Source organism: Balaenoptera physalus, assembly GCF_965194825.1.
Source record: "Balaenoptera physalus genome assembly, chromosome: Y".
Classification (NCBI taxonomy): Eukaryota; Metazoa; Chordata; class Mammalia; order Artiodactyla; family Balaenopteridae; genus Balaenoptera; species Balaenoptera physalus.
In genome coordinates, this window is record NC_138904.1 from 11,213,613 (window position 1) to 11,241,560 (window position 27,948).

General features: G+C 38.1%; 1 pseudogene across 1 annotated transcript in view; it reads left to right on the plus strand.

Annotated features, from left to right (window-relative positions):
- Positions 1 to 847: 847 nt before the first annotated feature.
- LOC309653397 (XK-related protein 3-like) overlaps positions 848 to 27,948 on the plus strand; it is a 37,581-nt pseudogene continuing 10,480 nt past the window's right edge. Inside the window, exons 1-3 of the transcript in view lie at positions 848 to 908; positions 1,461 to 1,535; positions 3,914 to 3,994. The product of the transcript in view is annotated as an XK-related protein 3-like (transcript). The remainder of the gene's footprint in view (positions 909 to 1,460; positions 1,536 to 3,913; positions 3,995 to 27,948) is intronic.

The following is a 27,948-nucleotide window of genomic DNA, read 5'->3' on the forward strand; positions in this document are numbered from 1 at the left end:
AAGTTCTAAAATTGTCTAGCTAAAATTTTCTTTCAAATATTTGTGCAAAGTTATTAATATACACATTTTGTTTTCAAAAGTCTATAAATATGTATTTTTTGATAGTGACAAGAACAGGGCTTGGCTTTTCCTTGTTAAATTAACATCTCAAGCAGGTTATTTTATAAAAGAGCAGCTATTGTGTTAAGATTCTACAGTTTCCATGCTGTGTTCTTTGACTTGAAGGGTGGAAGACAGAAACTCAGGCAGATTCACTGTATTGTCATTTATTTATAGTTCTTTCCTTCCTCCTTGAAGGAAAACACTGACTTTAAGATGTATTTTAAGACTGAAATTTAGTTCTTCAGTATTTGCCTTGCGGTAGAATGGATCTTTGGGGCCGGTTTTGTGTCTGACGTCGGAAACGCAAACACTGTGTGCTGAACTCGTCACTCGCCCCGTCTCTCCTGTGTGCATTGATCATGTATATTGCACACTTTCGCACCCTTTGTGTGCTGTTAAGATGCCGCCTTAGGGGCTCAGTCCTAAGTCAGTGCGGGGTGCGCGTTGCGGAGCTCGGTCTCCCGCGCGGGCTGGGCACCCAGAGCCCCTGGTTTCCGTGCACCTTTCCGTGCCCACCCCGGGTCTGAGGCCAGTCACGGAGCCCCCGGCAGCGGCAGCCGCACAGCCCACCCTCACCCAGCCACGGCAGCCCCGCCTGCCTTTCCAGCCCGCCCCATCTGATCCTGACCGACAAGGAGGGCGGTGGTGGAGCTTCTGCTCTGCTGCTCTGCCCTGCAGGAAAGTGAAAAGAGAAGAAGGAAGGTGCGTTGTCACTGGATCCGCTGATGCATAGAGCAGTCACGACATGGACACGATAACCTTTGAAGGCGCGTTATTGAGGAAGCCAGCTTCCGTGGGAACTACAAGTACCTGGCGAGTCACTCACAGGAGAGCATGTGCTTTCGATCAGAGGCCCTCGCCCCATACTGGAGTCTTCCCAACATTTCTTAAGAAATCTTAGAACTAGCTCATGAGGAAAAATATTTTTATTCAATAAAAGGATACAACTATTCTTTTGAATTGCCAAGTGATATAAATATTTTGCCTTATATATGTTTATTATATTTAAAATGCACTCTTCTTCATGAAGCTTTGGATGAGTAAACAAGATCAGTCACAAAATGTGAAAGAAAGAAAATACAACTCTTCCTGTAGCTTTCTTCTCCCTCTTTTCCGTTGAAAATATCTGTTAATCATGGTCTCCTCATTAGTCTGAAGCCTCTTCCCTACTATAACCTGCCTTTCTTTTAAATTGAGTTAAAAATTATTTTGTGAAAGACTTTCATTGACACTCCACATAATATGGACAATAGAGTTTGTAAGTAGTACTAAGACTGAAAACTTTATGCTATTCACAGTTATCATCTGTTGCTATGTGTTTGTGCTTCTAATTTTTTTCCCCCTCATCAATTTCTTAGTGTATATACTGGCAGTGGAAGTAGAGACTCACAAAACGTTCCTTATTAGAATTAGCAGCCAAGCAGACAGCATGGGTAAGCAAGTGAGGACAGTTAGGCCCTCTCTAACTGAGCTAACTGAGCTAAATGAGCTCTCTAACTGAGCTATTTGAAACTTTAAAATCAAACAAAGAACTGTTTACCACTGGACTCTAGAGCATGCAAGTGGCAAGTTATTTATGTCTGAGGTACAGTCTCCATTCATGTGGGGAGACTTGCAGAATGCATTTTCTCTGTGCTTTTTAGCAGCTGTGCAAGCATAGAAATGCCCCAAACAAGTGCTTTGAAATAACACTGCTTAACATACCCCTCTCCACCCTCTATCCCCAGCTCCAACAGACTTCCATTTGGAAGTGTTTCCCTGCTAGAGAGCTGGGGGATTTTTGTTGTTTTAAATCCCATCTTGGCCAAATGCAGAAGTGATGCCCACTTCTATGGCAGTGCAGTGGCCTCTTACATTTGCCACTTCTCTGTTTTACTTCTCCAGGCTGTGCCCTGCATGTGATTGCTTTTATAAGATCATAGTAAGGAAGTAAAATCAGGACAAATGAAGAAAAGTTCTGTGCTGCCTGTGGAGGACCCCTTTTTGAGTGTTGATTGTTCATGCTGGAAAAGACAAATGGTCTGTGTTAGAGGCTGTGGTGGAGCAGATGGTGGGCTTGATTTTGCAACTTCTGATCAATTAACACTGTCAAGAGCATATGCCACATGAACGAAAAGTTGAGTCCTGTTGCTTTATGTTTATCTTTGTATATCCTTAAGTTTTGTGTCCCCATGATGAAGTGATATAAAATACTATATTTTCCTCAATTAAAATTTAGAATTCAGTCATTTGTATGTTCTTTCATGTATTCATTACTTTATTAAACATATTTACTGAACACCTGCTACTTACCTGGCACTATTGTAGGCCCTAGAGTAAATTCCTGACGTCATGGGAGCATCATAAACTGTATGACCTAATATGTTTACATGTTTCCTTTGTCATTAAGAAAACTGCCCTATTTTATTGGCAGTCCTACTTGGGGTAGTCAGAGGTAGATTGCAAATGTTGATATCCCTTTTCAAGAAACTGTCAAAATGCTGCCACTAAGCTTCTTCTACAATAGAGCTACAAGTAAAAGAATTTTTTCTTCGTATGATCACTGAATTGTCAAACTTTGGTTGAAAACTGCTTAAATAAATATTCTTCTGTTGTGGGAATAAGTAATAATCAATATTCCTCTCTTTGCTTATGCCACCATTTCCTCCGATTTGTATTGTTTGAAAGTATTTCTTAAAATTAGAGTTCTTAAAACAGAGTGGAAATATGTTTTAAAATTCCTTTTAAGTTTTGGAGAACTATAAATGTATAAAAATAGTAAAATAAATTCCTATGGTCCTCTGACCAAATTTCAACATGGATCAGTCATGGCCAAATTTGTTTCTCTTACACTTTCATTCACTTCTCATATTTCAAAACAAATCCCACACACAATATCATTTTGTCTGTAAATATTTCAGCTCCCATCTTATAGTAATCTAGGGTTTTCCAAAAGTCTCCTCATTAAAATAAACTCATGGTTGAAAGAAGCTTGTTAGGAATAAAAAAGACATTGATTTCACCTCTTCACTGATTTCTGTGTTACGAAGAACCTGGGATGAAGACCAAAATACATATTTCTCATTTTAAATCAAAATATCATAGCATTCTATTGACCTTATTTTATCTTTTTATTATTTTTAAAATTTTATATATCTTGAATCTTTCATCCCCGTGAGATTTCCTTTGTCCCACTGTTGGGCTGCAGGCCAGAGGCCTGCAAGCCCTAGGCCTGCAAGCCCTGCACTTGCCCAGCTTTAAGACCAAAGAAAGAGCCTGGGGTCAGCAACATAGACATCAGTAGTTTAATGGCTGGGGGACTTAACATCTAAGCAAGGTCCTGGAGCAACACCCCATCATGTGCAGCTCACAGCAGGCAGGACTCCTGGGGTAGGGGGGGAAGCTTACCAGTTATAGGTGGAATTGACACCAGGTTGGCTCATTCGTTACCAGGGAAACTAGTAGAGGGGCACACCCCTCACTGCCCCTTTGTTAAACTATCCTGGTAAAGATGTTCTGATCTAAAGCTACAACAATCACTAGCTGGGGCAGGGGCAGGTATGTAGGACAAAGTCAATCATGCGAGTAGGGTGTAGGTGAAGCAGGCACCAGTCCAGCAGGGGATGTACAGAGAGCAAGAGGACAGCCATCTGGGGGGTCTGATCATGCAGATGGGATAATAATTAGGTGATTGTTTCAGTTGGTTTGCTTTTACATTTTATATTGGTTTTCTTCGCTGTGTGAGATAGTACACGAAGCGAGGAAGTTAATTATGGGTACAAAGGGAATCCTGCACTTGGTAACTCATATGCCTGTACCATTCAATACCCAGGTTGTCTCATCAAGGTGAACGACACAGTACTGATTGATTTAGGGACTGGCAAGATACCCAACTTTACCAAATTTGACACAGGTAAGTTTTTGTTTCCTTTCTTCCCTCCCAACCTTCTCTCTCTTTCTTCCTTTTTCCTGTTGCTCCTTCTATTTTATTTGTACCTACGTTGATTAGAGAGAACTGCAATGTGGAAGTCAGAGAGCTACGTGACTGTTGCTTCAGGCAGAGATGTTCTTCTTGAGTCCCATTCTCATCCCAGTCCACACATTTAGCTTTCTTTACCAGGACAAGAAGTTGCCAGATGGTCTCTTGAACTTGATGCTAAACAGTTGTGTGACTTCCCTTTGGGCTGCATCCATCAGCCCAGTCTCTACAGCTTAGCTATATAAACTACAGTTTGCCATGAGATGGAAACTTTGTGTTTCGAGTGTGATGACTTTAGGTGGGTTCCTTGAGGTAAAGGGCTAAAGGTGTCCAAATAACCTTAACCTAGTGTTGATGAAATGTTTTTCTGCAGAGTTGTTTCCCCTCTCCACTCCTCAGATTCCTCTGACAGAGGTTCACATCCAATGTTGGCTGGTATCTGATGTGCTAATGAAGTACAATATTTTCCCCAACTGGTTTTAACAGAAATACCACAAAATATAGAAAGACTGAATAAATAGGACAAGGACAAATAACCAATGGCAGCTAATTTTCTGCCTACCTGCAAATGATTGTTAACATCTTGTTCTATTGCTTTTATATTCTTTCTTTCTTTTCCTGTGCCTGTGTTCCCTTCCTCACCTGGATCCAAGGACCAACCAAGGTTCTCACACACAGTTTTCTGTAGTGTCGCTTTGGGACTCTTTTAACCTGAGTTTTCCTCCCTGTTTTGAATTTTGAAGAGTGCAGGCTGCTTGTCTAATTCAGTACTCCACGGTCTGGGATTGTTCAATTTTTATTTCACCACAAGGACTTTGCACCTGTGCTACCTGCACTCCTGATTATTTATACTCACCTGGAAATTGTAGACCAGAATACTTCATTGGTGTCAAAATTCTTTTCCTTGAGTGAAAACATTGAGAGTGGATATTAGTGTTGGGGGTCACGCTTATGACACCTAAACCTGTTGCTTGATTTCAACATGACAACAAAAGAGATAACCAGACATGATGTGCCTCCCAGTGGCAGTGCGTGATACCTCTCGTGAGGAATTCTTGTCAAAAAGGAAGATAGAATCAAACATGGATGAAAAGAGAGAGGAGAACATAAATTGGAAGAGACTAAGAAACCTAGCAATCTGATGCAGTTACTTACCTTTTAGAGAGGAGTACCAGAATATTTCAGGTTCAAATGATTTGTGGTTGGGCATTTCTTTCAGAATGACCCAGTGCAGGACTGCTTAGGTAAAGATGAATCAAGGTTGCCCGTGGGTTGGAAAATGTTGAAGCTGCGGTTGCGTACATGGGGACTCATTATGCTATTTTCTCAACTTTTGCAAACCTTTGAAAATAATTTTTGAAGTTGAATTGTATGTCCTACTTCCAATTAAACTAAAACTTATTTATTAAATTAAATTTCCAATTAAAATTTAACTTTACAGATTTTTTCCCCCAACTTAACTTTGTTTTACATATATCTATATCTTTTTCTCTTAGGATGAAACTCCTGGTATTAATTAAGTTACTTAGTTTTATAAACAATACACATAAAATAACATCAAAATTGCAAAGCCAGTATTCCTCGGGACAAGAAATCCACTGAGTGGAGACAAAGGTGTTTTTGTAGTTCTTTCTGACCCTGGAATTATGTTCCTGGTATTACTAATGTGGTATTGGTAGATTACTAGCAGTTGCAGTGTTAGATTGTCATCCTCAATACCACACCCTGATATCTGATACCACTTGCAAGTTTGTGGGGGGTCCCCAAACCACACCCGGATTTAATAACACTTTAGAACAACTTGCAATACCCACTAAAGGCTGTTACACTCACGGTTACAATTTATTATAGGGAAAGGATACTGATTAAAGTCAGCCAAGGGAAGAGGTGCAGTAGAGCAGGGTCTAGGAAAGCTACACACACAAACCTTCCAATGGTCTTCTCCCAGTGAAGTCATGGATATTGCTAAGTATTCCTGGCTGTGATGTGTGACAATAGACATGAAGTTTGGTCAACCAGACAGACCCACCCAAGCCTTAATGTCCAGAGTTTCTATTGGGGGTCAGCCATGTGGCTGACCACCCCTGTGTCTGATCCTAGCCTCTAGTCCTTTCAGTGGTAGAGCTAATACCCAATGGCCCCAAGTCCCTATCATATATAACATTGTTAGACTGTCAAGTGTAGCTGGAAGCCCCCAGATAAACAGAAACACTGTTATCAGGCTGGATGTTCTAAGAGCGAAGAGGTCACCTCTTGGGGATGAGGAAGGCAAAGACTAGATGTCTCTTTACTACTCACCATTTTCTCTGTGCTTGGTTAACAGCATGTTGTTGGGTAGGTTTGTTTGCTTCTGTTTGCAGTATGAAGTTGTGTTGCTCTTTTTTTTTTTTTCCTGTTCATCCACATCCTTTGAATATGTAAGACCAATTTGATTGGATCAGAAGTGAAGAAAACAGTATGGAAAAGTATAATCAAAAATGTTTCAGGACTTCCCTGGTGGCACAGTGGTTAAGGATCTGCCTGCCAATGCAGGGGACACAGTTTCGATCCCTGGACTGGGAAGATCCCACATGCTGTGGAGTAACTAAGCACATGTGCCACAGCTACTGAAGCCTGTGCGCTATAGGACCCATGTGTCATTAACTACTGAGCTGGTGTGCTGTAACTACTGAAGCCTGAGGGCCTAGAGCCCATGCTCCGCAACAAGAGAAGCCACTGCAATGAGAAGCCCGTGCACCCCAATGAAGAGTAGCCCCCACTCACCACAACTAGAGAAAGCCTGCGTGCAGCAACGAAGATCCAATTTAATTTATTATTAATTTAATAAATTAAATTTATTTAATTTTAATAATAAAATTAAATTTTAAATATTAAAATAGGTTTCATCTAAGGAAGTGGGTTCTTGATCCTGATCTGCCATTCTTTCATCCAAACTGTATTTCCAGTAATTTCTTTCATGATAGTAGAAACAAGTTCAAAACTCATGCTTGACCCACTAGAAGGTTGGCAAGGTGGAGACAGTCTTGGTGCTTAATTAACTATAGTGTCCAGGAATGTTGGGTGTGATGTTCTGCATATGTCCTTTTATATTTGTCAGTATTTGCAGTATCTACTTTAAGCTTGTTAGAACACAGAAATTAAAAATACAGTATCTCCCTGGTAGTTCACCTCTTATAGCATCATTTTGTTTAGTATTCATGCAGCATATCAGTTTCTTTCCAGATTTTTGATATCTGTAGATCATAGGTAAACCTGATAAACCTGACCTGTATTTTATTTTTTGATGCTGGCTTCTTGTGTGGCTCATTTAAGGTTTGAGATATATATTTATACGTGTATATATACATATATATATATCACTTTTTACGGTTCTTTCCACTTGTCCAGCCTATTCTGTGTACAGCTATTTCCCCCACCCCCTTTCCCTTTCATAGCTTTCCTGGACTGATTATTTTGTAATGCTCCAACTTTTAATTTATGTTTCCTCAATGATTTTAAATGTTAACCATTTCTGATACTGCTATTTTAAAGGTAACTGTAGAAATTATAGTGTGCATATTGAAACCACCAAAGCTCAAAATTTTTTATCCTCTTCTGGGAAAACAGGTCTTGAGAATACCACAGCCCTCTCCTCTTTAACTTCTTGGAGCTTGAATGGTTCCTGGCCATGTTCTGGAAAATTAGGTTTTCCTTCCTCTCTCCTCTCTTTTCTTGGACTTGGATTTAACCTGTGTTAGGTCTTTTCACATTAGTCAGGTTCATCCATACTTCTGTTTTTCACCTTTTTGTCTTTCCATGGTGAGTTTAGAGCAACTTTTTCTCATCACCCTCAATTTTTCTAATTTGCTCTTCAACTGAATGTAAATACATTCTTTAAACCCATTCTATTTGGTTTTTAATTTCAGTTACTGCATTTTTCATTCCTAAAAGTTCTTCTTGATTGTTTTTCAAATCTGCTTGGTCACTTTGCCAAGATTGTCTTTTATCCTTGTAGATGCTTTCACAGCAGTTCCAAATTCTGAAGTCTATTTGAGCCTGACTTCTGCGGTTGCTGGCTCCTTATCATGCTGTCTTAGTTCCGTCTGTGCTGGACAGTGTGTGCAAAATATAATTAGTAAGATTATTAAGAGGGCTAGGACAATTCTGGCTTCCTTCTTAGATAATGTGCACTTTGATCTCTCTGGTCTCTGGGGTGTCTGTCAGCTTGAGATCCCCTTGATCGAGGCTTGAGATTCCTTGTGCTGACCAGGCAGTGTGAAATTCATTTGCTTTTAAGTTCTTAGGAAGATGGGATTGTTTTCAGCTCGGCTGTTTGTGAGGGTATGGCCCTTTGGGGCCCAGCTAATTGTGGGCAGTGTCTCCTATTAGACTGAACTTTACCCTGAGACTTAACTTTGGGCTTTGATTTCTATTCCTGTTTCCTTAGGAGGTCATCAAAAAGAAAGCTGATAGTCTTTATGAAAGAAGGAAAAATTAATTACCTTGCTCTGATTTCTTTTTGCTCCTGGTTTTGAGTCTGGAATTTCCTTTCTGTCTTCTCACCCCTTAGGTCCTTTTAGGAGGATTTGTAAGTAATTTTTTTTTTTTCTTTTTTGCCACACCACTTGGCGGGATCTTAATTCCTCCACGAGGGATTGAACCTGGGCCTATAGGCCCAGAAAGTGTGAAAGTGTCAGTTCCTAAGCACTAGACCACCAGGGACTTCCCTCATAAGAAACATTTTCATACAGTGCTTATAGTTGTTTTCAAAAGCAGGAAGGTTGATCCAAAAAAGCCTTGCCCACCATAACCAGAAATTGGAAGCTGGAGGATTTTTTTTTTTTTTTAACTTTGGGTTTTATTTATTTATTTATTTATGGCTGTGTTGGGTCTTCGTTTCTGTGTGAGGGCTTTCTCTAGTTGCGGCAAGTGGGGGCCACTCTTCATCGCAGTGTGCGGACCTCTCACTACCGTGGCCTCTCTTGTTGCAGAGCACAGGTTCCAGACGAGCAGGGTCAGTAATTGCGGCTCACAGCCCTAGTTGCTCCGCGGCATGTGGGATCTTCCCAGACCAGGGCTGGAACCCGTGTCCCCTGCATTGACAGGCAGATTCTCAACCACTGCGCCACCAGGGAAGCCCGCTGGAGGATATTTTAACTGATGAGTCCCTGTGTACTCATTCTCTGTAGAATGTGGTGTCCCTTTCATTCTCATTGTGTTTGCTGTAGGAGAAAGGACTTCCTCTCAGGTCAGAGGATGTACAGCAGTTCAAAGGGTGATGGGTGCTCTAGTTTATTTAGCAAAACTAAAGAACTTTGCAGGCCAAACTTTATACATGCAGATTGCTAACAGGACCACTTTAGGTCTTGTTGAGGTAGACGCCCATGGTGGTATCGTGATCAGGATTAAGAATGGTCTCTACATACAGTCTGTTTTCCTGGGGGCATAGAGAGAAGAGCACACTGTGAAGTAAGAGTGTTGCCAGTCAGATCAGTAAACAAAGATGTTGTGGCCATCAAGCCATCAGCCACTGCAGCTGTCCCTGAAGGTGAACCCAGAGGGAACTCAGGATAAAAAACAGGAAGCCCACCATCAAGCCCTCAGCCACTAGAGCCGCCCCCAATGGTGCACCCAGAGGGGACTCAGGATGGGAAAGAACATGATTCTGACCCTAGATAGCTAAGGTGCATATCAAAGGAATGCTTTCAGTGAGCCTAGGCTCTTGTATCTTCCCATACGTAGAAAAGTGCTAAATTCATTCACTTGAGATGTCTGGTTTTCTATAATTAACTGTAATCTTTTGACATTCTGACTACCTGCCCTTTGTTACAAAACTCCTATACATCCAAAGTTTTCTGGGAAAGGTCAGAGAAAGAAAATATTATCTTCAGCTGGTTTGGAGACACAAAACATGTAACGTGGTCTTTTTATCAAGGATCCTTCAGACAAAGCCTGAAAAGCATTTTCTTCAATCATAGATCTCAAGACTGAGTCCCCAGTGAATGTGTGATCACACAATGGAAAACTAATGGAGGTTTCTGAACCAGTTGATCCATCTCTAGGAGACGCATCTTGAATTTCTGAAGAAATATGTGCCATTTCAAATAAAATTTTCTTCAGCTACTTTTCTCACCTTGGTTTTCAACCCTGCAGGTTCACATGCTGCTTTGGCAGATCTACACAGATAAACTGTCTAGACCATCACAGTGGTTCTCAACCTGAGTAGCTGTGACACCACAAGATGACTGGTCTTCTAGCAATTAAAGTGTAACATTCAGCCAGTGTTTACTTCTCTATGAAATTTATCCAGTTGAAATAAAATATGGGCTGCTTACTTAAACAGTAACTTTAAAAAAATGAGATCTGCAAAATCTCATTCCCAAAGAATCTTTTAAATAAATAAACACATCACATAAATAAATCCATTTTGTTTCTGAAATAAAAGTGATTGCTCTCCCTTCTACACACACACTCTTGGCACCAGTAGTGTTACCAAACCATACTTCGGTCTGCTCACCTGTGTGCAGTGAAGCCAATCTACTTACACCCAGTTGTGGTGAAGGAAAGTGTAGCCTATATTGCAAGTGCCAAGCAAGGAGTCCAGGCAGCTAGTGCTCAAAAGGCCTGAACTCCCTGCAGGCTTTCAGGGAAAGGCTTTTAAAGATGGGGTTGTGGGGGAGCGGCGGGTTGTGGGTTGCATGATCAGCTCGTAGACATTCTTCTGATTGGTTGGTGGTGAGGTCATCGTGAGTCAGCGTCATCAACCTTCTGGTTCCAAGCAGTCTGCGGTCTATGTGCTTGTGGGCAGCATGAAGTTAACTCCTCCCACCTGGTGGAGGTTTCAGTACCTGCAAAACAGCTCAGACGACATGGGTCAGAATATTATCTACAACCCTGGAGGAGGAACTAAATGTCCTTCACTTTGTTTAATGGCTAAGCTATTATTATTTCTGTCTTGCTTCACTGTTTTCCTTTGTTTCCATATTTTTCTCACTTCTCTGATTAAATTTGCTTTTTGGAACTTGTGGAAGTCTAGGAGGTGAAGGTTTTCTACAGACAAGAGGCAGGCAGAGGACACTGAGGGGTGGGGGGAGGATTGTCTGTTCCAGGAAGACCCCATAGGGTTCTGCTTGGTTACAGTAGCATATGGCCTGGTAAATGGACAATGCAAAAAATGAGTAAAGCAAAACAAATGATAAATAACTGTCAGTTTGGAACTGAAATCTGCGCAGAACTTGTATACAAAAAAAGCATAGCCATGAAGACAGAAAACGGGTTAATTGCTGCCAGGGCCTGGAAGAGGGGTGATTGGGAGTACTACTGCAAGGGTATGGGATTTCTTTGTAGGGTGATGAAAATGTTTGAGAACTAGAGAGGTGATGTTTGCACAACATTCGGAAGATACTATATGTCACTGACTTGTATACTTTAAAATGGTTATTTTAATATTGTGTTTTTTAATTCAGTTTTTAAAGTTGGCATGGATCTGTTATCACTGATTTCACAATATAAAGTTATTTATCTGTATATTCTATATAAGTAGTCTATGCATTAAACAATATTCAAAACATTTTCATATTAGTGTAATAAACATGATTGTATTTAGCATGTCTGTAAATGTCTGATACTCATGAAGTATAAGATTTTAAGAGAAAGTAGTAGGTCTACCATTAAGTAGATCCTAAACAGTGGGAGATAACAAGTAAAAATACAGTGTTATAAGTAAAGTAAATTTGTATATGTGTCTAAGAGGAAAATTACTTTTGCTGCAAGAGCCAAAGGATTTTTATTAAAAGATTATGTGGAATAATCTTTTGTCCAACGACATAGGGGTATCATTATAAAACAGTATTTCTGTGAAACAATCTTAGTATTGAATAAAAAGTTTCTTCTTTGTTTGAAAAATAACAACACTCCATTATCAGTAAGAATTTCTCTTTGTTCATGGCTGAAAGAATTATTATAATAACATTGTGACTATTTGACTACTCTGGCTTTCTTAAGTGTTTAATATGTGCACAAAAAGTTAGTAATGACTTTTATATTTATTATATTTTAGGAGGCAGTTTTTCAAGCTTAGAAAGAGTGCCATTATTAGGAGCATGTCTTTGTGTAATATGGTTTTTAATTCAGAATTTTGTGTATTTACAGTAAGTAATAAAATTTCACATCATTCAACATTTTTGTGAAGATAAAACAGATACTCCCATGAGATACAGGTTCATGAATTTTGACAGTTACTTCATTCAAAAATTTTTTGCAGAATTGTAAAGATTTTCTTATTCACTTTTCAGGGAATTTCCTTAATTTTCAGGCCATTTTCTTAATCTTCCACATACAGCTTTTGTTGGGGACTAGTGATTACTTAGGGCTGCAAACAATGGCAGGTACATGTGTAGAAAATAGGGAGTTAATGGGAGGAACAGAAAGCAGAAATTACTTTAAATGTAAAAATGTCTCATCAAAATTGTGGCTGAGAATTTTGGGGAGCTAGAATGGGTGGATCATGTAGGAAAGAAGAAGGCTTTACGGACTTCAGGGGAAGATGGCCTAATTCAGTTGTCTCCTGGCTCCAAATTACAAACTTAACCTTGAGTCATAATGATAGGAGAAAATGAACAGTTTTACCTCGCAAACATGACTGTAATATGTTGTATCTACTTAACTACATAAAGAGTAAAATTTCTTCCTGTCTTTGCAATCTCTAGCAGATAGCATGTGACACATATCACATTCCGTATAGTCAAGTGCTCATTCCATAATAAAACTGTTTTCTTTCCCTTCTCTCTTTATGAGAAGGTTTTCTAGATTGGATGGAGATTTTGTTTTTAATCGTATTTCTCCAATATGTGTAAATTTTAACCTTCAGAGAGAATGTGGATGGGAAGGGGAAACCACAGGGGAGATGGTAAGTTAGCAAGCTGAAAATAGGAGACCAGAATGGTGGTGCTTAAGGGAGATAAGTAAAGACCCTCATTTCAATAAAAGTCCTAGGAAGTTTCAGGTTGAGAGTAAAATCACATTTACCATGTTCCAAAAATATGGAGCAGAAAATAAACAAAGTGTGTCTTCCTGTAAACATGCAAGAGCAGCTCCTTTACTTTTCTTGGGTCAGCTACTTCTACCTCTCCCATTCTCTCTCTGCCTAAACCCAGATATTTCACAGTAGTTGAGTCTGGCATAAATCTGGTGACTTAAGGGATTGCTTTTTGGAAGCTTGAGACCTCAATTCTGATTTCAAGAGAAGTAAGAAGGCTAGTGAGCAGTGGAGTTGGAGAAAGGTGAAGTGTTAATGTGTTACAAATTTCAGAGTTAATCATCAAGCTAAGTCTCAAAGCAGCAAATGGACCATATTCTGAATTATTCAAATGTACTAAGGCATGGGCTATATCAGTGTAAACAAGTACTATTACCATGTACATCTGAAGTCCATTGCTCTGTGACTCGACTTCTCTTTAGTATTCCACCGTAAATTTTCGACTATTGATAACCCACTTCTAACCTCCAAGGCTCTTCTGTAGGTAGATGTTTTCATGAGTGTTTTCCAAAAATAAACTTTAGAGGCTAGCTTTTGTGTTCTGAGGATAATGGAGTGGATGGAGTAGACAGAAAGGTATAATCTACATTAACATTACTTTGATTTATGGATGGCTGAGGAGAGAGTGTTTCATTTCTTTTTTTTTTTTCATAAATTTATTTATTTATTTATGGCAGCATTGGGTCTTCCTTGCTGCAAGTGGGCTTTTTTTTTTTTCGTAGTTGTTACGAACAGGGGCCACTCTTCTTTGTGGTGTGTGGGCTGCTCATTGTGCTGGCTTCTCTTGTTGCGGAGCACGGGATCTAGGCACCTGGGCTTCAGTAGTTGTGGCACACAGGCTTAGTAGTTGTGGCACATGGGCTTAGTTGCTCCGTGGCATGTGGGATCTTCCTGGACCAGGGCTCAAACCCAGGTCTCCTGCATTGGCAGGCAGATTCTTAACAACTGCGCCACTAGGGAAGTCCTTTCATTTCTTATCATACTGATTTCTCTCTTCTCTGAAGCTCAGAAAGACTTTTGTATAATGATTTACTTGTGGCTTACATTGTGCTTTTCATCTACTTTAATAGTGTCAATCTCTCCCTTTCTCCACCCACTCTTCTCTGTTCTCTTCTCTCTTCCCATACTGTTTTTTTTTTTTTTCCTTTTCTGGTTTTCTTATTCACTTAATCACTAGGTATTTAATAGACATTTTTAAAAGTTATTTTAAATAAGATTCTTCTTTTGCTAACATGTATCCTTAGCTTGCATTATTTGGAAAGCACGCTTTTATGATATCTTTGGGTGAGCAATTACATCATCTGCAAATGACTACTATGTTTCCATATTTATACTACTTTGTAGGTAGATGTGGATGTTTCATTTGTCTTCTCTCTTCTCTACTTGTAGCTACAGTGTACTTGCAGTCTCACCCCTTTAGGAGATACATTATTTTCTCTCTTTTGTGATAGTATAATTGATTAGTTCAGATGTTACCTTTCTGATCTATTCGTTGCAAAGATACGTTCCATTTGTATTTCTTGTAGATCAGGCTGGCTACCAAGCAATTATCTCCATCCTTTTGTTTATCTGGGCATATCTATCTAATCAGTCCAAGAGGCAAATACTGTTGCTCACAATTATTGTTTCTCCTCAGAATTTCTCACCCACTAGTTTTAGCAGACTTTGATGATCCTGCTCTGGATCTATATTTCATCAAAACTGCTGAAAACTAATATGTTAATTCTGATACTCATCTGTTAGTTGGAATTTTTATATTTTAGAAAAAGAACTTTCTTTCATTTACTATTTGATCACCCTGTTTCTTTTTATAAATTGTTGAGAGACTTCTTATTACTATGGTTTTTATTGATGGAGGGGACTAGGCAATGCTTAGCTTCCTTCTTTTTGCAATCTGTATTTTCTAAATGTTTCAAAGTAAAAGTTTACAACTCTGTTGTAATGAAAACATCAATCAATAAATTTTAAAGGAACAGGTTCACCTTTCTGTTTTTTCTTTGTCAGCAGACATCTCAAAACTAAGATGTTCACACCTATTTTTTATTTTTCTCCCCACATTCTGCTTCCAAGAACATTCTTTCAAACTTCACCAATGAGATAACCAGTGTCAGTTAAGGCAATTCCTTCTCCCTCATCCCACTGCCAGATACTATTAATCAGTCAGTCCCATCCATTCTGGTTGACAAAAAGATGACGAGATGGTGATGATGGTGATGGTGATGTCACTATGTGCCAAAAACTTCTACATGCCGTTGGTGTATTGTTTATTTACACCACTTTCTCAGGTTTTTTCAGGTAGGTTCTCATATCATAGTAATTTTATAGGTGTGGAGACCATAGCTTCGTGAGGTTAAGTGACCCAAAGAAGTGACGATGCCATTCTAATCCAGAAGATTGCACTTCTTACCAGGGCTGATTTGGGAGCATCAGTTGATCTCTTTTATTAGTAATTGACATCCTTTATTCTCAGGTTTTTTTGTGCTGAAATCTACTTCGATATTAATGTAACCACCCAGCTCTTTAATGACTAGGACTAGGAGGACATGCCTTGCCTTCTATATCTTTATTATTAATCCATGTTTCTTTTTTTACTTAATCTTTACTAATTATCCATGTTTTTATATGTATTGTATGTTTCTTGCAGGCGGTGTATATTTTGATTTTTTTTAAAAACTCCAATCCAACAAGCTCTGTCTTTTTATTAGGGCATTTAGACCATTTACAGTTAATGTGCTCATTCATATAATTTTCTGTTTTCTCCTTTTGTTATTTTTCCCATTTTCCTCATGATCTCTCTTCTTTTAAAATGAAGCAAGTATGTTTTATTCCAGTTGTTCTCCTTTGCTGTTTTATTAGCTGTAACTCTGTGTTTAATTATGCTAGCTCTTGGTTCGAGGTTTGCAGTATATATCGTTAATTTATCACAATCTCCCTTCAGGAGATATTATATCTTTCCATATACTATATAAAAAACTTAAAATTGTATATTTACTTTTCCCCTCAGTCTTTGTACTACTTTCATGCACTTTACTTTTTCTATGCTATGTATACGCAATACATTGCTATTATATTTGCTTCAATAGTCAATTCTGTGAGATTTAGACAAAAAGAAAAATATCTCACAAATTTATCCTTGCAGTTACCATTTTTAGGCTATTTTTTTGTGAAGATTCACCATATATTTGTACCACATGTAATATCCATTTTATAAACTAATTGGTAGGTAGACTGAAAATACCAGGTATTTGTTAAAATTTTTAATATTTTAGCCTGTATATTTCTTATGATGACAGTTATTCAGTAAGTTTTTTAAAATGAAAATAAATAGCCAGAGTCATTGTTTTATAAAATTGAATTTTCATGTCCTTATTAAACTATATAATCACATATGACAGCTGTAGCACACTTTATTTGATTGAAGCTTACACAAAATAGATACCTTGAAGTCTAAAAATTTACAATTTTTTATACTTTTTTATAGAAAATTGTAATGTTAGGTTTCCTAGATAACTGCTACCTACTGAACTAGAATCTAATTATCTCGATGATTAGTCTTATTATAAGAACTTCTGAAATTCTAAATTCTGAGGGAGAATGTGTCAGTGAAATGTATAATACTGTTGTCTCTTGCATTAGCATATATGAACAGAGAAAAATAGAATAAAAATATCTGTTGTGTTTTTCCTTATTTACCAAATCTTGCTTAGTATTCAAAATCAACACTTGAAAAATAATCTTGATCCATTGTACCAGATAACTGTCAATATACCTGGTAAGCAAATACATTTAGTTTATTTGCTACTATTTTCTGTTACTTACAAAATTAATCAGTATCAATAAAACTTAAAACTTAGGCTCAAGTCATTTGAGATACTTTATCTATTACAATAGTGTTCAGATAAAGTTGGAGTTGCTTTAAATATTCTTTTATTGATATTTTTCTCAAATTTAGTTGCATTTTCATAAAGGTAGCTTTCTAGAAAGGAAAGAAGTAAGGTTGTTTAACAGGGTTCCTCCCACCACTCCAGATTAAACCAATGATACAGTAGATGCATACATGCTGACCAATCACTTACACTTATCTTGTCTCTACTGTATTTTGGAAGAGTTTGAGAAGGATAGGTGTTAGCTATTCTCTAAATGTTTGATAGAATTTGCCTGTGAAGCCATCTTGTCCTGGGCTTTTGTTTGTTGGAAGATTTTTTTTTTAAACATCTTTATTGAAGTATAATTGCTTTACAATGGTATATAAGTTTCTGCTTTATAACAAAGTGAATCAGTTATACATATACATATGTTCTCATATCTCTTCCCTCTTGCATCTCCCTGCCTCCCACCATCCCCATCCCACCCCTCTAGGTGGGCACAAAGTACAGAGCTGATCTCCCTGTGCTATGCGGCTGCTTCCCACTAGCTATCTATTTTACATTTGGTAGTTTATATATGTCCATGACACTCTCTCACCCTGTCACATCTCACCCCTCCCCTTCCCCATATCCTCAGGTCCATTCTCTAGTAGGTCTGTGTCTTTATTCCCGTCTTGCCACTAGGTTCCTCATGGCCTTTTTTTTTTTCCCTTAGATTCCATATATATGTGTTAGCATACTGTATTTGTTTTTCTTTTTCTGACTTACTTCACTCTGTATGACAGACTCTAATTCCATCCACCTCATTACAAATACCTCCATTTCATTTCTTTTTATGGCTGAGTAATATTCCATTGTATATATGTGCCACATCTTCTTTATCCATTCATCTGATGATTGCCACTTAGGTTGATTCCATGTCCTGGCTATTGTTAATAGAGCTGCAATGAACATTTTGGTACATGATTCTTTTTGAACTATGGTTTTCTCAGGGTATATGCCCAGCAGTGGGATTGAGGGTCATATGGTAGTTCTATTTTTAGTTTTTTAAGGAACCTCCATACTGTTCTCCATAGTGGCTGTATCAATTTACAATCCCACCAACAGTGCACGAGTGTTCCCTTTCCTCCACACCCTCTCCAGCATTTATTGTTTCTAGATTTATTGATGATGGCCATTCTGACCGGTGTGAGATGATATCTCATTGTAGTTTTGATTTGCATTTCTCTAATGATTAATGATGTTGAGCATTCTTTCATATGTCAGTTGGCAATCTGTATATCTTCTTTGGAGAAATGTCTATTTAGGTCTTCTGCCCATTTTTGGATTGGATGGTTCGTTTTTTTTATTATTGAGCTGCATGAGCTGCTTGTAAATCTTGGAGATTAATCCTTTGTCAGTTGCTTCATTTGCAAATATTTTCTCCCATTCTGATGGTTGTCTTTTGGTCTTGTTTATGGTTTCCTTTGCTGTGCAAAAGCTTTTAAGTTTCATTAGGTCCCATTTGTTTATTTTTGTTTTTATTTCCATTTCTCTAGGAGCTGGGTCAAACAGAATCTTGCTGTGCTTCATGTCATAGAGTGTTCTGCCTATGTTTTCCTCTAAGAGTTTGATAGTGTCTGGCCTTACACTTAGGTGTTTAATCCATTTTGAGTTTATTTTTGTGCATGGTGTCAGGGAGTGTTCTAATTTCATACTTTTACATGTATCTGTCCAATTTTCCCAGCACCACTTATTGAAGAGGCTGTCTTTTCTCCACTGTATATGCTTACCTCCTTTATCAAAGATAAGGTGACCATATGTGTGTGGGTTTATCTCTGGGCTTTCTATCCTGTTCCATTGATCTATATTTCTGTTTTTGTGCCAGTACCAAACTGTCTTGATTACTGTAGCTTTGTAATATAGTCTGAAGTCAGGGAGCCTGAATCCCCCAGCTCCATTTTTCGTTCTCAAGATTGCTTTGGCTATTCGGGGTCTTTTGTGTTTCCAATCAATTTGTGAAATTTTTGGTTCTAGTTCTGTGAAAAATGCCTGTGGTAGTTTGATAAGGATTGCATTGAATCTGTAGATTGCTTTGGGTAGTATATTCATTTTCACAATGTTGATTCTTCCAATCCAAGAACATGGTATATCTCTCCATCTATTTGTATCATCTTTAATTTCTTTCATCAGTGTCTTATAGTTTTCTGCATCCAGGTCTTTTGTCTCCTTAGGTAGGTTTATTCCTAGATATTTTATTCTTTTTGTTGCAATGGTAAACGGGAGTGTTTTCTTTATTTCACTTTCAGATTTTTTGTCATTAGTGTATAGAAATGCAAGAGATTTCTGTGCATTAATTTTGTATCCTGCTACTTTACCCAATTCATTGATTAGCTGTAGTAGTTTTCTGGTAGCATCTTTAGGATTCTCTATGTATAGTATCATGTCATCTGCAAACAGTGACAGCTTTACTTCTTCTTTTCCAATTTGGATTCCTTTTATTTCTTTTTCTTCTCTGATTGCTGTGGCTAACACTTCCAAAACTATGTTGAATAATAGTGGTGAGAGTGGGCAACCTTGTCTTGTTCCTGATCTTACTGGAAATGGTGTCAGTTTTTCACCATTGAGGACAATGTTGCTGTGGGTTTGTCATATATGGCCTTTATTATGTTGAGGAAAGTTCCCTCTATGCCTACTTTCTGCAGGGCTTTTATCATAAATGGGTGTTGAATTTTGTCGAAAGCTTTCTCTGCATCTATTGAGATGATCATATGGTTTTTCTCCTTCAATTTTTTAATATGGTGTATCACGTTGATTGATTTGTGTATATTGAAGAATCCTTGCATTCCTGGGATAAACTCCACTTGATCATGGTGTATGATCCTTTTAATGTGCTGTTGGATTCTGTTTGCTAGTATTTTGTTGAGGATTTTTGCATCTATGTTCATCAGTGATATTGACCTGTAGTTTTCTTTCTTTGTTGTCACAAAAAAATTGTGATTGGTCTGTTCATATTTTCTATTTTTTCCTGGTTCAGTCTCGGCAGGTTGTGCATTTCTAAGAATCTGTCCATTTCTTCCAGGTTATCCATTTTAGTGGCATAGAGTTGCTTATAGTAATCTCTCATGATCTTTTGTATTTCTGCAGTGTCCGTGGTTATTTCTCCTTTTTCACTTAGAACTGCTTTTGTTGCTTCCCATAGGTTTTGGGTCATCGTGTTTTCATTATCATTTGTTTCTAGGTATTTTTTTATTTCCTCTTTGATTTCTTCAGTGATCTCTTGGTTATAAAGTAGTGTACTCTTTAGCCTCCATGTGTTTGTACTTTTTACAGATTTTTTCCTATAATTGATATGTAGTCTCATAGTGTAGTTGTTGGAAAAGATACTTGGTGTGATTTCAATTTTCTTAAATTTACCAAGGCTTGATTTGTTAAATTTACCAAGGCTTGATTGTGACCCATGATATGATCTATCCTGGAGAATGTTCCATGAGCACTTGAGAAGAAAGTGTATTCTGTTGTTTTCGAATGGAATGTCCTATAAATAGCAATTAGGTCCATCTTGTTTAATGTATCATTTAAAGCTTCTGTTTCCTTACTTATTTTCATTTTGGATGATCTGTCCATTGGTGAAAGTGGGGTGTTAAAGTCCCCTACTATGAATGTGTTACTGTCGATTTCCCCTTTTATGGGTGTTAGTAGGTTCTCCTATGTTGGGTGCAGAAATATTTACAATTGTTATATCTTCTTCTTGGATTGATCCCTTGATCATCATGTAGTGTCCTTCTTTGTCTCTTGTAATAGTCTTTGTTTTAAAGTCTATTTTGTCAGATATGAGGATTGCTACTCCAGCTTTCTTTTGATTTCCATTGGCATGGAGTATGTTTTTCCATCCCCTTACTTTCAGTCTGTATGTGTCCCTAGGTCTGAAGTGAGTCTCTTGTAGACAACATATATACGGGTCTTGTTTTTGTATCCATTCAGCCAGTCTATGTCTTTTGGTTGGAGCATTTAATCCATTTACATTTAAGGTAGTTATTGATATGTATGTTCCTATTACCATTTTGTTAATTGTTTTGGGTTTGTTATTGTAGGTCTTTTACTTCTCCTGTATTTACTGCCTAGAGAAGTTCCTTTAGCATTTGTTGTAAAGCTGGTTTGGTGGTACTGAATTCTCTTAGCTTTTGCTTATCTGTAAACGTTTTAAATTCTCCATCAAATATGAATGAGATCCTTGATGGTAGAGTAATCTTCATTGTAGGTTTTTCTCTTTCATCACTTTAAATATGTCCTGCCACTCCCTTCTGGCTTGAAGAGTTTCTGCTGAAAGAGCAGCTGTTAACCTTATGGGGATTTCCCTTGTATATCATTTGTTGTTTTTCCCTTGCTGCTTTAAATATTTTTTCTTTGTATTTCATTTTTGATAGTTTGATTAATATGTGTCTTGGTGTGTTTCTCCTTGGATTTATCTTGTATTGGAGTCTCTGTGCTTCCTGGACTTGATTAACTATTTCCTTTCCCATATTAGGGAAGTTTTCAACTATAATCTCTTCAAATATTTTCTCAGTCCCTTTCTTTTTCTCTTCTTCCTCTGGGACCCCTATAATTCGAATGTTGGTGCATTTAATGTTGTCCCAGAGGTCTCTGAGACTCTCTTCAGTTCTTTTCAGTCTTTTTTCTTTATTCTGCTCTGCAGTAGTTATTTCCACTATTTTATCTTCCAGGTCACTTATCCATTCTTCTGCCTCCGTTATTCTGCTATTGATCCCTTCTAGAGAATTTTTAATTTCATTTATTGTGTTATTCATCACTATTTGTTTTCACTTTAGTTCTTCTAGGTCCTTGTTAAACATTTCTTGTATTTTCTCCATTCTATATCCAAGATTTTGGATCATCTTTAGTATCATTATTCTGAATTCTTTTCCAGGTAGACTGCCTATTTCCTCTTCATTTGTTAGGTCTGGTGGGTTTTTACCTTGCTCCTTCATCTGCTGTGTGATTTTCTGTCTTCTCATTTTGCTTATCTTACTGTATTTGGGGTCTCCTTTTTGCAGGCTGCAGGTTCATAGTTCCGGTTGTTTTTGGTGTCTGTCCCCAGTGACTAAGGTTGGTTCAATGGGTTCTGTAGGCTTCCTGTTAGAGGGGACTAGTGCCTGTGTTCCGGTGGGTGAGACTGGATCTTGTCTTTCTGGTGGGCAGATTCATATCTGGTGGTGTGTTTTGGGGCGTCTGTGGCCTTATTATTACTTTATGCAGCCTCTCTGCTAATGGGTGGGGTTGTGTTCCTGTTTTTCTAGTTGTTTGGCATAGGGTGTCCAGCACTATAGCTTGCTGGTCATTGAGTGGAACTGGGTCTTGGTGTTGAGATGGAGATCTCTGGGAGATTTTCACCATTTGATATTACATGGAGCTGGGAGGTCTCTGGTGGACCAATGTCCTGAACTTGGCTCTCGCACCTCAGAGGCACAGCCCTGACACCTGGCTGCGGCACCAGAAGCCTGTCCTCCACATGGCTCAGAATAAAAGGGAGAGAAAAAAAGAACGAAAGAAAGAAGAAGATAAAGTAAAATAAATTAAAATTTAAATTAAATTAATTAAATTGAAAGTTATTAAAATAAAGAATAACAAATAATAATTTAAAAAAAAATTTAAAGTAATAAAAAAAGAAAGAAAGAAGAGAGCAACAAAACCAAAAAACAAATCCACCAATGACAAGAAGCGCTAAAAACTATACTAAAAAAAAAAAAAAAAAGGACAGACAGAACCCTAAGACAAATGGTAAAAGGAAATCCATACAGACAAAATCACACACAGAAGCATACACATACACACTCACAAAAAGAGAAAAAGGAAAAAATATATATATCATTGCTCCCAAAGTCCACTTCCTCAATTTGGGATGAATCATTGTCTATTCAGGTTTCCCACAGATGCAGGGTACATCAGGTTGATTGTGGAGATTTTATCCGCTGCTCCTGAGGCTGCTGGGAGAGATTTCCTTTTCTCTTCTTTGCACAGCTCCTGTGGTTGAGCTTTGGATTTGGTCTCACCTCTGCGTGTAGGTCGCATGAGGGCGTCTGTTATTCACCCAGACAGGACAGGGTTAAAGGAGTAGCTGATTCGGGGGCTCGGGCTCATTCAGGCCAGGGGGGAGGGAGGGGTACCGAATGCGGAGCGAGCCTGCGGTGGCACAGGCCGGCATGACGTTGCACCAGCCTGAGGCACGCTGTGCATTCTCCTGGGGAAGTTGTCCCTGGATCACGGGACCCTGGCAGTGGCGGGCTGCACAGGCTCCCGGGAGGGGAAGTGTGGATAGTGACCTGTGCTTGCATACAGGATCCTCGGTGGCTGCAACAGCAACCTTAGCATCTCATGCCCGTCTCTCGGGTCCGTGTTGATAGCCGCGGCTCACGCCCATCTCTGGAGTTCCTTTAAGCAGTGCTCTGTATCCCCTCTCCTCACGCACCTGGAAACAGAGGCAAGAAAAAATCTCTTGCCTCTTCGGCAGGTCCAGACATTTTCCCGGACTCCCTCCCAGCTAGCTGTGGTGCACTAGTCCCCTTCAGGCTGTATTCACGCTGCCAACCCCAGTCCTCTCCCTGGGATCTGACCTCCGAGGCCCGAACTTCAGCTCCCAGCCCCCACCCGTCCCGGCGGGTGAGCAGACAAGTGTCTCAGGCTGGTGAGTGCTGGTCGGCACTGATCCTCTGTGCGGGAATCTCTCTGCTTTGCCCTCCACACCCCTGTGGCAGTGCTCTCCTCTGTGGCTCCGAAGCTCCCCCAGCTCCGCCACACGCAATCTCTTGCCCACAGAGGGGCTTCTTAGTGTGTGGAAACCTTTCTTCCTTCACAGCTCCCTCCCACTGGTGCATGTCCTGTCCCTATTGTTTTGTCTCTGTTTTTTCTTTTTTCTTTTGCCCTACCCAGGTACGTGGGGAGTTTCTTGCCTTTTGGGAGGTCTGAGGTCATTGCCAGCATTCAGTGGGTGTTCTGTAGGAGCTGTTCCACATGTAGATGTATTTCTGATGTATTTGTGGGGAGGAAGGTGATCTTGATGTCTTACTCTTCCGCCATCTTCTCAAAGTCTTCTCTGAGTTCACTCAGTTTTGACAACTTTTTTCTTAACTCTAAGTGCAAGTGGAATTGTCTTTCTTTAGTAATTTCCTTGCAATGTAGTTTGTTCTAATTAGCCATGGCAGTATGACAGCTGCCATGTGAACCACTTTACTCTCATTACATTAAAAACTTTTAATTACATTACCCTGTCAAATATGAACTACTAGATTAGAAAGATCAATAGGTTAGAAATTACCCCTTCCCAAAATAGTATTATAACCTGAAAGACATTTAGGAATCACTCTTTTACTCTGTTCTTTGTATTAAAAATATGTCCTGAATACTGCAGATTTCATTAATTACCAAGATAAACATATCAGAAATTTGAAAAAAAAAGCACATGCAGTTCATTAAGAATATAATGTTGATCTAAAGTAGTTATATTTTAAAGATTTTTGAGGAACCTCCAAGTTCTGTTCCACAGAAATAGCATCATTTTGTAAGCCCAGGAACAGTGTACAAGGCCTCCAATTTCTCCACATCCTCAACAACACTTATTTACTGTTTTGTTTTATAGGACCTGTCCTATTGGTTGTTAGGTATTATTTCACTGCAGTTTTCACTTGCACTTATCAGGTGCACTTTCACTTGCACTCTGATTATCAGGTGCTGAGCATCTTTCCTTAAGCTTGCTGGACGTTGTATATCATCTTTGAATGGATATCTATACAAGTTTTTTGCCCATCATTTAATTGGGTAATTTGATTTTTTGTTGTTTACTTCTAAGTGTCTTTTGATTGGGGAGTTTAATCCATTTCTATTTCAAGTAATTACTGAAAGAGAAGGACTACAATTGCCATTTTGTTGTTTCCTAATTGTTTTGTAGCTTTTCTATCCCCCTTTTCCTCTGCCTTCCTTTGTGTTCCATTTATTTTTTATAGTGAGATGATTTGATTAGCTTATTACCTTTTGTGTGTATTCTGTAAATATTTTCTTTGTGTTAATCACAATTACAAAAAAAATTCTTAAAGTTATACTGATAACAATTTTAAATGGATAACATTTATTTTAAACTGATAACAATTTCAATCACAGACAAAAACTCTAATCCTTTTCATTTCTACCACTAACCTCATTGTGTTATTGATGTCATATATTACATGTTTATATAACTATCAACATATTTATCATTTTAAAAATATTTTTATCATTTTATCATTCTATGCAGCAAAATTACAATTCAGGTTACAATATTTGTCCATGTGTTCACTTTTACTGAAGAACCTTATATTGATATTTATATTGAATTGCTGTATACTATCCTTTTATTTCACCTTGAAGGACTCTCTTTGTTATATTTTCTAGAGGAGCTCTAATGTAAGGACACTAACAGATTTTCTTTATCTGGTGAAAGCCTTAATTTCACCTCATTTTTTAATGGCAGTTTTGTCCTAAATAATATTCTCTGTTTACAAAATTCAACACCCATTTATGATAAAAACCCTCCAGAAAGTAGGCAAAGAGGGAACTTACCTCAACATAATAAAGGACATATATGAAAAACCCACAGCCAACTTCATCCTCAATGGTGAAAAACTGAAACAATTTCCACTAAGATCAAGAACAAGACAAGTTTGCCCACTCTCACCACTATTACTTAACATAGTTTTGGAATTTTTAGCCACAGCAATCAGAGAAGAAAAAGAAATAAAAGGAATCCAAATTGGAAAAGAAGAAGTAAAGCTGTCATTGTTTGCAGATGACATGATACTATACATAGAGAATCCCAAAGATGCTACCAGAAAACTACTACAGCTAATCAATGAATTGGGTAAAGTAGACAAAATTAATGCACAGAAATCTCTTGTATTCCTATATACTAATGATGAAAAATGTGACAGTGAAATTAAGAAAACACTCCCATTTACCATTGCAACAAAAAGAATAAAATATCTAGGAATAAACCTACATAAGGAGACAAAAGACCTGTATGCAGAAAATTATGACAGTGATGAAAGAAATTAAAAATGATACAAATAGATGGAGAGATATACTATGTTCTTGGATTGGAAGGATCAACATTGTGAAAATGAATATACTACCCAAAGCAATCTACAGATTCAATGTAACCCCTATCAAAATACCACTGGCATTTTTCACAGAATGAGAATAAAAAGTTTCACAATTTGTATGGAAACACAAAAGACCCCAAATAGCCAAAGCAATCTTGACAAAGAAAAATTGAGCTGGAGGAATCAGGCTCCCTGTCTTCAGACTATACTACAAAGCTACAGTAATCAAGACAGTATGATCCTGGCTCAAAAACAGAAATATAGATCAATGGAACAGGATAGAAAGCCCAGAGATAAACTCACGCACATATGGTCACCTTATCTTTGATAAAGGAGGCAAGAATATGTACTGGAGAAAGACAGCCTCTTCAATAAATGGTGCTGGGAAAACTGGAGAGCTACATGTAAAAGAATGAAATGAGAACACTCCATAACACCATACACAAAAATAAACTCAAAATGGATTAAAGACCTAAATGTAAGGCCAGGCACTATCAAAGTCTTAGAGGAAAACATAGGCAGAACACTCTATGACATAAATCACAGTAAGATCCTTTTTGATCCACCTCCTAGAGAAATGGAAATAAAAACAAAAATAAACAAATTGGACCTAATGAAACTTAAAAGCTTTTGCACAGCAAAGGAAACCATAAACAAGACGAAAAGGCAACCCTCAGAATGGGAGAAAATATTTGCAAATGAAACAACTGACAAAGGATTAATCTCCAAATTTAAAAACAGCTCATGCAGCTCAATATCAAAAAAACAAACAACCCAATCCAAAAATGGGCAGAAGACCTAAACAGACATTTCTCCAAAGAAGATATACAGATTGCCAACAAACACATGAAAGAATGCTCAACATAATTAATCATTAGAGAAATGCCAATCAAAACTACAATGCAATATCATCTCACACTGGTCAGAATGTCCATCATCAAAAAATCTACAAACAATAAATGCTGGAGAGGGTGTGGAGAAAAGGAACCCTCTTGCACTGTTGGTGGGAATGTAAATTGATACAGCCACTATGGAGAACAGTATGGAAGTTCCTTAAAAAGCTAAAAATAGAACTACCATATGACCCAGCAATACCACTACTGGGCATATACCCTGAGAAAACCATAATTCAAAAAGAGCCATGTACCAAAATGTTCATTGCAGCTCTATTTACAATAGCCAGGACATGGAAGCAACCTAGGTGTCCATCAACAGTTGAATGGATAAAGAAGATGTGGCACCTATATACAATGGAATATTACTCAGCCATAAAAAGAAATGAAATTGAGTTATTTGTAGTGAGGTGGATGGACCTAGAGTCTGTTATACAGAGTGAAGTAAGTCAGAAAGAGAAAAACAAATACCATATGCTAACACATATTTATGGAATCTCAAAAAAAAAAAAAGTCATGAAGAACCTAGAGAATGGACTTGAAGATACGGTTAGAGCAAAGGGTAAGCTGGGAAAAATGAGAGATTGCCATGGACATATATTCACTACCAAATGTAAAAGAGATAGCTAGTGGGAAGCAGCTGCATAGCACAGGGAGATTAACTCGGTGCTTTGTGACCACCTAGAGGGGTGGGATAAGGAGGGTGCGAGGGAGGGAGATGCAAGAGGGAAGAGATATGGGGATATATGCATATGTATAACTGATTCACTTTGTTATATAGCAGAAACTAACACACCATTGTAAAGCAATTATGCTCCAATAAAGATGTTTTTTTAAAAAAAACACAAAAAAACGGAGTGAACTTATAATTAATTTTAGGTGCGAGCCAAAATTTATTTGAAAATCATGAAGAATTATTTAGGTGTATGAACTAGAGAAAACTGAAGTAAAAAATACTTTCGTCCTTGTAGACACACAAAACAAAATGCATTGGTAGATAATCCTG